This window comes from Stegastes partitus, unplaced genomic scaffold, assembly GCF_000690725.1.
Source record: "Stegastes partitus isolate 25-593 unplaced genomic scaffold, Stegastes_partitus-1.0.2 Scaffold1, whole genome shotgun sequence".
Taxonomy (NCBI): Eukaryota; Metazoa; Chordata; class Actinopteri; family Pomacentridae; genus Stegastes; species Stegastes partitus.
The window spans coordinates 1,699,837-1,708,860 of record NW_007577732.1 but is presented as its reverse complement, the minus strand read 5'-3'; the positions used below and the strand labels follow the sequence as shown (position 1 = coordinate 1,708,860).

General features: G+C 38.3%; 1 pseudogene; it reads left to right on the top strand.

Moving 5' to 3' along the window:
- Positions 1-10: 10 nt before the first annotated feature.
- Positions 11-6,480, top strand: LOC103376461 (uncharacterized; annotated as a pseudogene).
- Positions 6,481-9,024: the final 2,544 nt, after the last annotated feature.

Genomic DNA, 9,024 nt, shown 5'->3' with positions numbered 1-9,024 from the left:
TCAGAGAGAGATGTCACACAACCGGAAAAAAGACATTTTAGCGAAAGGACTTAACTTTGCGGTAACACCAGAAGAAATCCCAACAATACACCTCATCAAGGCCACAGAATCTACCATCAGAAGAAACAAATTGACGGAGTCAGAGGCAGAACAACTCCGGCTTAAGGTGTCAGCTGCTCTTGTCAGTGCCAAAGCACCGCCTTCAAACCTCACCATCCAGCAAAGAAAGGCACTGGCAACACTTCAGAGAAACCAGAACATCACCATCTTGCCGGCAGATAGAGGAAGATGCACAGTGGTACTGAATACAGCAGACTGCCATGCCAAGATGACTAGCCTTCTGAGCGACACAACCACATATGAAATCCCACCAACAAATACCAGACAAAGGCAATTAACTGTTTACAGCATCTAGAAAAGAACCAAGTAATCGACCGTACACTATATTACCGCTTGTACCCAGGGGAAGCCATTTCTTGCATTTATGGACTCCCTAAGATACAAAAAGAAGAAGCTCCGCTTAGACCCCTCATCAGCAGCATTAACTCTATCACTCACAAGATTGCTAAACACTTAGCCTCTATTTTAGCTCCACTGGTTGGAAGAACTCCTCATCACATAAGAAACTCACAGGACTTTGCCAGCAAGGTAAAAGATGTAAAACTAGACTCAGATGAAACCTTGGTATCGTACAATGTCACCTCTCTTTTTACTTGCATCCCCACTACAGAAGCTGTTAAAACAGTGAGGAAACTTCTCCTACAGGACAACACACTGACCAATCTTACTCCAGACCACATCTGCGCTCTGCTGGACCTCTGCCTGATGACCACTTATTTCCAGTTCCAGGGAGGTTTCTACAGACAGAAACATGGCTGTGCATGGGCTCACCGGTGTCGCCTACAGTAGCCAACCTGTACATGGAGGAAGTAGAAAGCAAAGCCCTGCCAACTGCTCCTAGCCACTGGTACAGATACGTGGACGACACTTGGGGTAAAATCAGAACACTGGAAGTAGAAGCCTTCACAGAGCACATCAATGCGGTGGACAAAAACATTAATTTCATCCAGGAAGACGTCAGAGGAGGGAGTCTGGCCTTCTTGGACTGTGCTGTGCACATAGAAGACAGAAGCCGGGACATAAAGCTCAGGAAACCCACTCATACAGACCAATATTTGCTGTTCGACTCCCATCACCCACTGGATCACAAGCTGGGAGTTATCAGAACCCTACAACACTGGACCTAGAACGTGCCTACCAGGACAGTAGGAAAGGAGGAGGAACAGAAGCACATCAAAACAGCACTTAAAACCTGTGGCTACCCAAGCTGATCTTTCATCAAATCCTTTACAAAACCCAGAGGAGACAGAGAAGAAAAGATCAAGAAACGAAACAACATAGTCATCCCCTATGTTGCAGGAGTTTCTGAGAAGCTCAGGAGGATTTTTAATAAGCACAACATTCCAGTGCACTTCACCCTGAGACAGAAGCTGGTCCACCCTCAGGACAAAACACCAAGACTCAAACAGAGCAATGTGGTGTACGCAGTCCAGTGCCGCGGAGAATGCCCAGACCTGTACATTGGGGAGACAAACAACCGCTCCACAAGCACATGGCACAACACCGAAGAGCAGCTCCTCAGCACAGGACTCAGCAGTCCACCTGCATCTCAAGGACAAAGGACACTCTTTTGAAGACAGTTATGTACAGATTTTGGCCAGGGAGGACAGATGGTTTGACAGGAGTGAAAGAAGTCATCTATGTCAAACTGGAAAGACCATCACTCAGTAGATTAAACTATGAGAATAACCATGACCTGGATGACTGAGAATCTTCACAGACATGTCTGACAATCTCAACATACACGTTTATTAAAGAACAGCTGTGCAGCGAAAGCAGATTTTTCCATGTTTGCACACAGACAAAATTAGAAGTGATAGAAAGTCCTGGTCTCACACTGATTCATGTATGTCAGCTGTCAACTATCAAGCTCTGCACTGTCGTTCACAGACACAGTGAGTCTTCTTCCTGAAGGCAGCGTTGACAGCAGCAGCTCAGCCGAATTTGAAGCTACACTGAAACAGACCATTTAGAACACGGCTAACAGCAGAAGTTACACAGTCATTGTAAAATATACTAAATCATATTTTGAGCTGAAAAATTAACAAGACCCATTGTAACTTGTGAGACTTTAATTTACTAAAAAGCGGCACAATATGGGACCTTTATCTTTCGTATATAAGTAAAATGTTATTGTATGGTTTTGGTTTCTGACATCTTTTGGGAACTCTGTCTTCTTGCTTTACAACAGAAGAGTAACAAGCCTTATGGCAGAAAGGTTGACATATTTCCTTTGGGGCTGATCTACTTTGAGCTGCTTTGGAAAATCTCCACATTTCACGAGAAAGACAAGGTGAGCTGTCAACACTATTCAGAACTAGTCATGTTTAGTTTTATTAATGGTAGTTAGTAACTTGCTCTGCTCTTAATTGTTCAACAAGTTTGACATAGTAGTTTGCCAAGTCTGTTTCATATTTATTCTCTTTTTCTCACTGCATGAATTTCAGATGTGGGACAAAGTCAGAGGAAAGAAACCTCCAGAAGAGTTTTCACACAGATTTACTGAAGAGGTACATCTGCATTCTCTCAGTGTATTTACAAATATAAGTCAGTATTTTCTGTATGTGCCAGTAGACTGGATAGTTTTACAAGCNGGACTTTATTTTTATTCTTTTCCAGTGCTCCCTGTGCTGCTGTTTATGTTGTAACGTTGTTTTATTGCCAATGGAGTGTGTTTTGAAAAACTCTAAAGTCCAGCATGCACTTCGGCACAGTCCCGGATGAGATGCTGTACGGCGTAACAGTGCCAGCTTCCTTTAAGAAGTTGCCGTCGTCATGATTGGACTGTAGCAAACGGCGAGGGAACTTCAAAACTCAGATCTTTGTAGATTCTGCTGTAGCCACACAGTCAGTGTTTAGTGCACTGGGACGTTTTATGATTCGAGATGAAAAGGAAAAAGTACGTAGCGAAACTGCGTCAATATGCACGGAGATCCAACTTGGAGCTCAAGTTTGAGACTGTGTCCAGGGGCGGTGACAGGAGGTGAGTTAAAACCGTGTTGTGACCGTTTGCTAATGAACACTTGGTCCAAACAAAGTTGAACAGACGCCGCGCGGAGTTTAAAAGCCACACGCGTTCTCTCGTGCTGATTCCGCGCGTCACGTTCGTGCAGAAAGCATAATCTGAAACATTGGAGGCGCGAAATAGGCTATGCAGTTGCTGAATCAGTCCTCCGGCGTGTCTCAAAAAGTTTCGCGGGGCTTGATTTGAACTAAATCTAGGTTATGCAAATGAGCTCGCGTACCTGGACGCTCCAGTACAGGAAGCGGAGCGTTTCACATATGCAATGGGAAGCGGAACATTTGACCGATCCTGTGATAATGGTGCACAAATAAGAATCTTGAATAGCAATAATATTGTAAAAACACTAAGTTAGTAAAATTACAAAGAGCATTACANGGGGTGTATATAAATGTTAAACACATGTTATTTCTTGAGAAAGGTAGATAAACGATTTAAGACGGTTTTCGAAGATTAGGTTTTTTTAAAAAAAAAGTTTCATTGCCTATGAAGTTTGTTTTTGAAAACAAAAACAAAACTCAATAAAAACTCACATCACACATCCATTAACTCCCTCTGGTTATACTACAGCACTTAGTTTGGGAAAAAAAATACTTAGATACAATTTTAGGGATTTTTGATTCCAATAAATTTGAATCAAATCTCAATAACTTTATTTATTGCTTTAAGTGCCACCAAAACCACATCACACATCAATGAGCTCCCTCTGGTTGTACTAAAACACTTAGATTGAAATACAGTAAATTTTAGGAATACATTTTCAAAGCTCCATTGTTTTTATAACCTATTAGTGAAAAGATGTACAGTCACTTTTGTGATTTTGTGCAATGTTGTTTAGTTTTCTTTGTAATGAGGTTTCTTAATATAAAAGATATGTGATCTGATCAAAGTCAAACAACTGTCAACCTGTGCATTTTATATGGTGTATTTTCCTGAATAAAACAAACAAACAAATTTGTAGCATCAAGAGAAGACCCACCAAAATTATTTACTTATTTTTATACACAGAAAATAAATAAACAAATCCACTTGCAGATATTTAGAGAAAAAAAATCAGTGTTGATATGGGAGGCAGGAAGCAGCTATGCAAGTGATCTGTTTGGTGGATCTACAGTCTATAAATTTAAAACTATTGGATTTTTTTCTTTCAAACTATTGACATTTTCCAAACTAAATACTGTGGTATGGATAAGAGGAGAAATCTAGTGGTTGAACTGAATGTGACACAGAAGTGTTACAGAAAAACAAAACCCTAAAATTATATAATAGTACATTTTTCCAATCTAAGTGTTGTACACACACACACACACATACAAATGTATATATAAATTTTGCACAGATGCATTGAATGCATTCACAAGTTTAGAGCCACACTGTAACGAATTTCTGTAAATTTACGTTGAATTTACAACAGTATCTTACTGTTTTTTATAATAATTGTAAAATACTGTTAAATATTCATCCTCACATGCAAATTAACAGTTGATGCTAAAGAAACATGTAAATTAACAGTTAATGCTAACAAACTGTAATTTAACAGTATAATACAGTATTTTCTGTCACGCGGTTGAAATTGGCACCATATTTCTTCACAAGTCTTGTCACTATTCATCAGCATCTTACTGATCATTGTAGGCTTATGTTTCTTTCTTTATTACAAAACTTCTTTATTAATTAGACCTTTCACATTACTCAAGTCATTTTTGAGTGTCGAGATGTGACAGGATATTCCTGGACCTGACTTTGAACATCACAGCTTCAGAGCAGTCAATGTGGACTTCATCCAAAGAGGTAAAGTTTTTTTTACTCTAAAAACTGTCAGTGTGCAGTATTTTTTTGTCTGCACGATTAGTAAACTGTTGGTATTATAAATAATAGCCTATTTCATTAGGTCTGTTTCACCTGGTCAGGCTGCTAAAATTGGCAAAGCAAGCTCTGTAACTCCAGTTTGAACTTAGTTAGCTAACACTAGCAATCTGGTGTTGCTTCTGACCTTTGTAAGGTGTGTAAGCATTTTATCACTTAATCATTTAATTTAATTTAAAAGTTCTTTCAAATATAGGCCAACCTATTATCAGTACATCTGATTTTCAGCCTTTCATGAAATAGTTCTGTAGATTAGGTAGATGTTTTTCTCCCTCTCCAGCGTCTCCTCCACCAGCCCCTGTTTCCAGTTTCTCCAGCCCCACTTCGCCAGCTTTTGGTTTGCCTCCACAGATCCACGAGCCGGGAATTCCTCCACTCGAGCACCGACACGGGAAGAGCACCACGGAAGAACCGCCACACGAGCACCGGGTCTGGGACACCACCATTCACACGCGCACCGTATACGGACAAGACGTCATACGAGCACAAGCCGCACGGATAATCACACAGACAGGACACTCCCCATCACGGCACCAGCGCACCAGCCCCGGATTCCCTCACCTTCCCCCTGGTTTCCTCACTCCCTTATTCCCTTAAAATAAAAACCTGATTTTTCCTAACTTTGTGCCTTTTTCCGTTCTGGGTCCAGCCCTACATTACACCGAGTGGTCACCGACCACAACAACAGTCATTCTACTGCCATGTACTGTAATCCAAAATACAGTTGTATACTGTTAAAATAAATAACAGTAGATGTGCTGTAAAATTACCACACCACCCAGTTATCCTACAGTAATATACTGTAATTCAAAACACAGTACTATACTGTCAAAATAAATTACAGTAGGTGCATTGTAAAAAAAAAAAAACAGTAAAATACTGGCATTCCTGCTGCCAGTATGGCAGCAGGGCGGTTATATATAAATGTTAAAAATACGGGGTGTTTTTTCTTGAGAAAGGAAGATAGACGCTTTAAGAGGTTTTGGAAGATTTTTTTTAAAAGATTTTTTAAAGTTGTATTTGTTTGTTTTTTTAAAAAATTTCTGTATTATGTACTAGTTTCCATTGTATAGTTTGGTTTCAGCTGTGGTTTTGTTATGAGGACTTTATTTTTATTCTTTTCCAGTGCTCCCTGTGCTGCTNGAGAGACCAAATATGACTCTGTTAGTAAAACATCAGGAAGGACATATTTGGTTAATGTATTTAAGGTATTTAACTATGTTGGGAATACTACAGAGCGCAGCTGCAGCAATACTGCAGTTTGGAGGATTTCTTAGGAAGTCTCATGTACCTGATTTCTTTATATTATATTTGTTTTTATTTTCATGTTGCAGTGCATCATCATGATGTCACTGCTGAGCGCTGAGCCAGAAGACCGACCTGAGGCAAGTAAGGTCAAGGCGGACCTGGAAGAGTTCAAACGTAAACTTAACACTCAAGAAATGCAGCGGCGTAACAACCGGACTGTGTGAAGAGCAGAACATCCACAAAAGCAGTCAGGATACGCATTTTATATCACATCCCCATTCCAAAGTGTATCTACTTACAGATGTTCATTACTTTGGATAAAGGCGTTGATTCTGCAAAATGAAATTATAGCATTGTAACATGCACTTTGAAGGTGATCACATGGGCTTCTGTCTGAAGACTATTTATTATTCTGTACTTTAAATGATGTGTTTCTGTAATTTTAGACAGTTTTTTAAATTATTTTTTTTTTAGCAAAAACCATTTTATGCCTTTTCACATCCTGTGTTAATCTACCAGTGACCATGATTTAACAGAAATGCCATAATAAACAATACATCTGTTAAAAATAAGGAAATAAATGTGTAAACTTAAAGAGGAATAAGTAAAAGAATACATAAAATTATGGAAATAAAAAGGTAAAATTTGTCTTTGCTTTTCCCTTTTGCCTTTGTTTTTTTCTTTTTGTTTTTCCATTTTGTATTTGCTTTTTGTTTTTGTCATTGCTTTTTCCGTTTTACCGTTGTTTTTACTTGATGACCTGAGCTGTCAATTAAATGGCCTTGGGTCGGGCTTTCTTTCCATTTTGTGACTAATATTTTCAATGCACATTTGTATGGATGCTGCCATTTTGCTTTTATTAAAACCGAAATAAAAGCAATAAGTTATATGTTTATGTTGTTGTTGTTGTTTTTTTTAAAATACAAATTATGTTTTTCCATTTTGCTGGTTTGGTTCCTTTCCACCGTTGCCAACCGCTTGCTCAGAGGAAGTCCAAAGGCTCCTCTGGATTGTTGGGTTCTCTGTTGAATTTGTAAGGTCTATACCTTACTATGTTAAGCACTGTTTGATAACGTGTTGTAAACTTTTCCTCATGCCATAAATAACATTAATGTTCAGTCACTGCTTTTGGATTGAGGAGTCCACTTGATACCACAAACGTGTTACTCAACTTCTGATTGCTGTAGGACATGTCATTGTTCTGAGGTACAAAGAACAGAAAACAAAAACCTGTTTTGCTGTCGTAAAACGTGATTTTTGTGCAGAGCTCTAGAGACTACATATTACACCTTTAAAAAAATAGTAATTCAATTTTTTTGCAACTTTGTTGCTCCCCCCTTTTGTGTTTGTATCAACTGGATTTCAAGTCCAGTGTGGGTGATGTGAGTTTGTTTCTTTATCACAAGTGCTGAAAATCTGCAAAAAGGGAAAAAAAAGTACATGAAACTGCCAATTATGACCCCACTGTGTACTGATAATGTGAATTTTGTTGATAAAAGCTATTTATCTAATGGACCATACTACTTGGTTTATGTAAATTCTGAAATCATTCTTAAAATTTAAACATTTTAAAATCTTGTGGACTATTTGCCTAACCATGATGTTTTTGCAGTAAGGATTTTACTGCAAATACAAGTCTTAATTTTTGTGTATTGATTTCATACCTTGACATGACATTTAAAGCATGAATTGATAGAGAAAGTGCTTCTTTCACTGTTAGGCTACAGTTGTAGGTCAAAGGTATTTTGACACTTTTTTTTTTACATCCCCTACAGCAACATGCAGTATATTGTGATTTCAGTAGAAAGTACGTACATTATGTACACTAAAATGAGGTGCAGATAGATTTTAAGTCAATGTCAATTTTTAAAATACATTTTAGTCATGCAACAGTTTGATTTATGCTCACATTATAGCAACATTTTACAAGGTTAAAATTTTTACTACATTTTTGTCAGTAGTTTTAAAAAAACACAAACTTTGGCTTTAAAAACACCCAGTTACTGTTCCAAAGGTATGTCATTTAAAGTACCGAAAATGGCCTAGTATTCAACTTACATTGCTGGTAGTTTCCACTGAGGGAGATATCTTTATAGATTTCTGCTTAAAACACTCCATGAGAGAGTGCTTGCTTTAGTTTTTCACCACTTATATAAGTTCCTTTTTTTTTTGGGACTGTTGTGTTTTGATCAGTGCATCTTTATGAGACAAACAAGAAGAAACTCTAGTAGGATAAACTAGAGAGCCATCAGTGGAGGGACATAGTTTCCCAATGTATGCATGTTTGCCTGATTCTGTGTTTTACTGTGCACCTACTTGAAGATGAATTTGCTTTAAAATGATACATAATGTAACAAGAGCTTAGTCTGTCATGTCACATAGATGTTTTGCTGGAATTTATGTCTATGGCAAAGCACCTAAGATGTATGACCTTGAATTTGACCTTGACCTGTCATCCTAAGTCAAATGTCACATCACCAATATGGGTTCCTCTCTGATTGTAATAATAAACTATGCGTTTATCTTACACCTTTTCCAAGTTATAATGGATTTAAAATTTGTGATGTTTTAAGACCTTCAGTGTGACCTTGACCTTTGTCTCAAGATCATATGTTGCATCACCAGTTTATAGGCCCTGAATGTCTTCCTAAGTTAGTACACTAAACTTGTGTCTTTTTGTGCATTTTCAGTAATACAGAGCTGTTTTTGGGAAATATGATCCTTGACCTCTGTAGCAGACACCAATGCATGTATTAACCCCCCCCCCC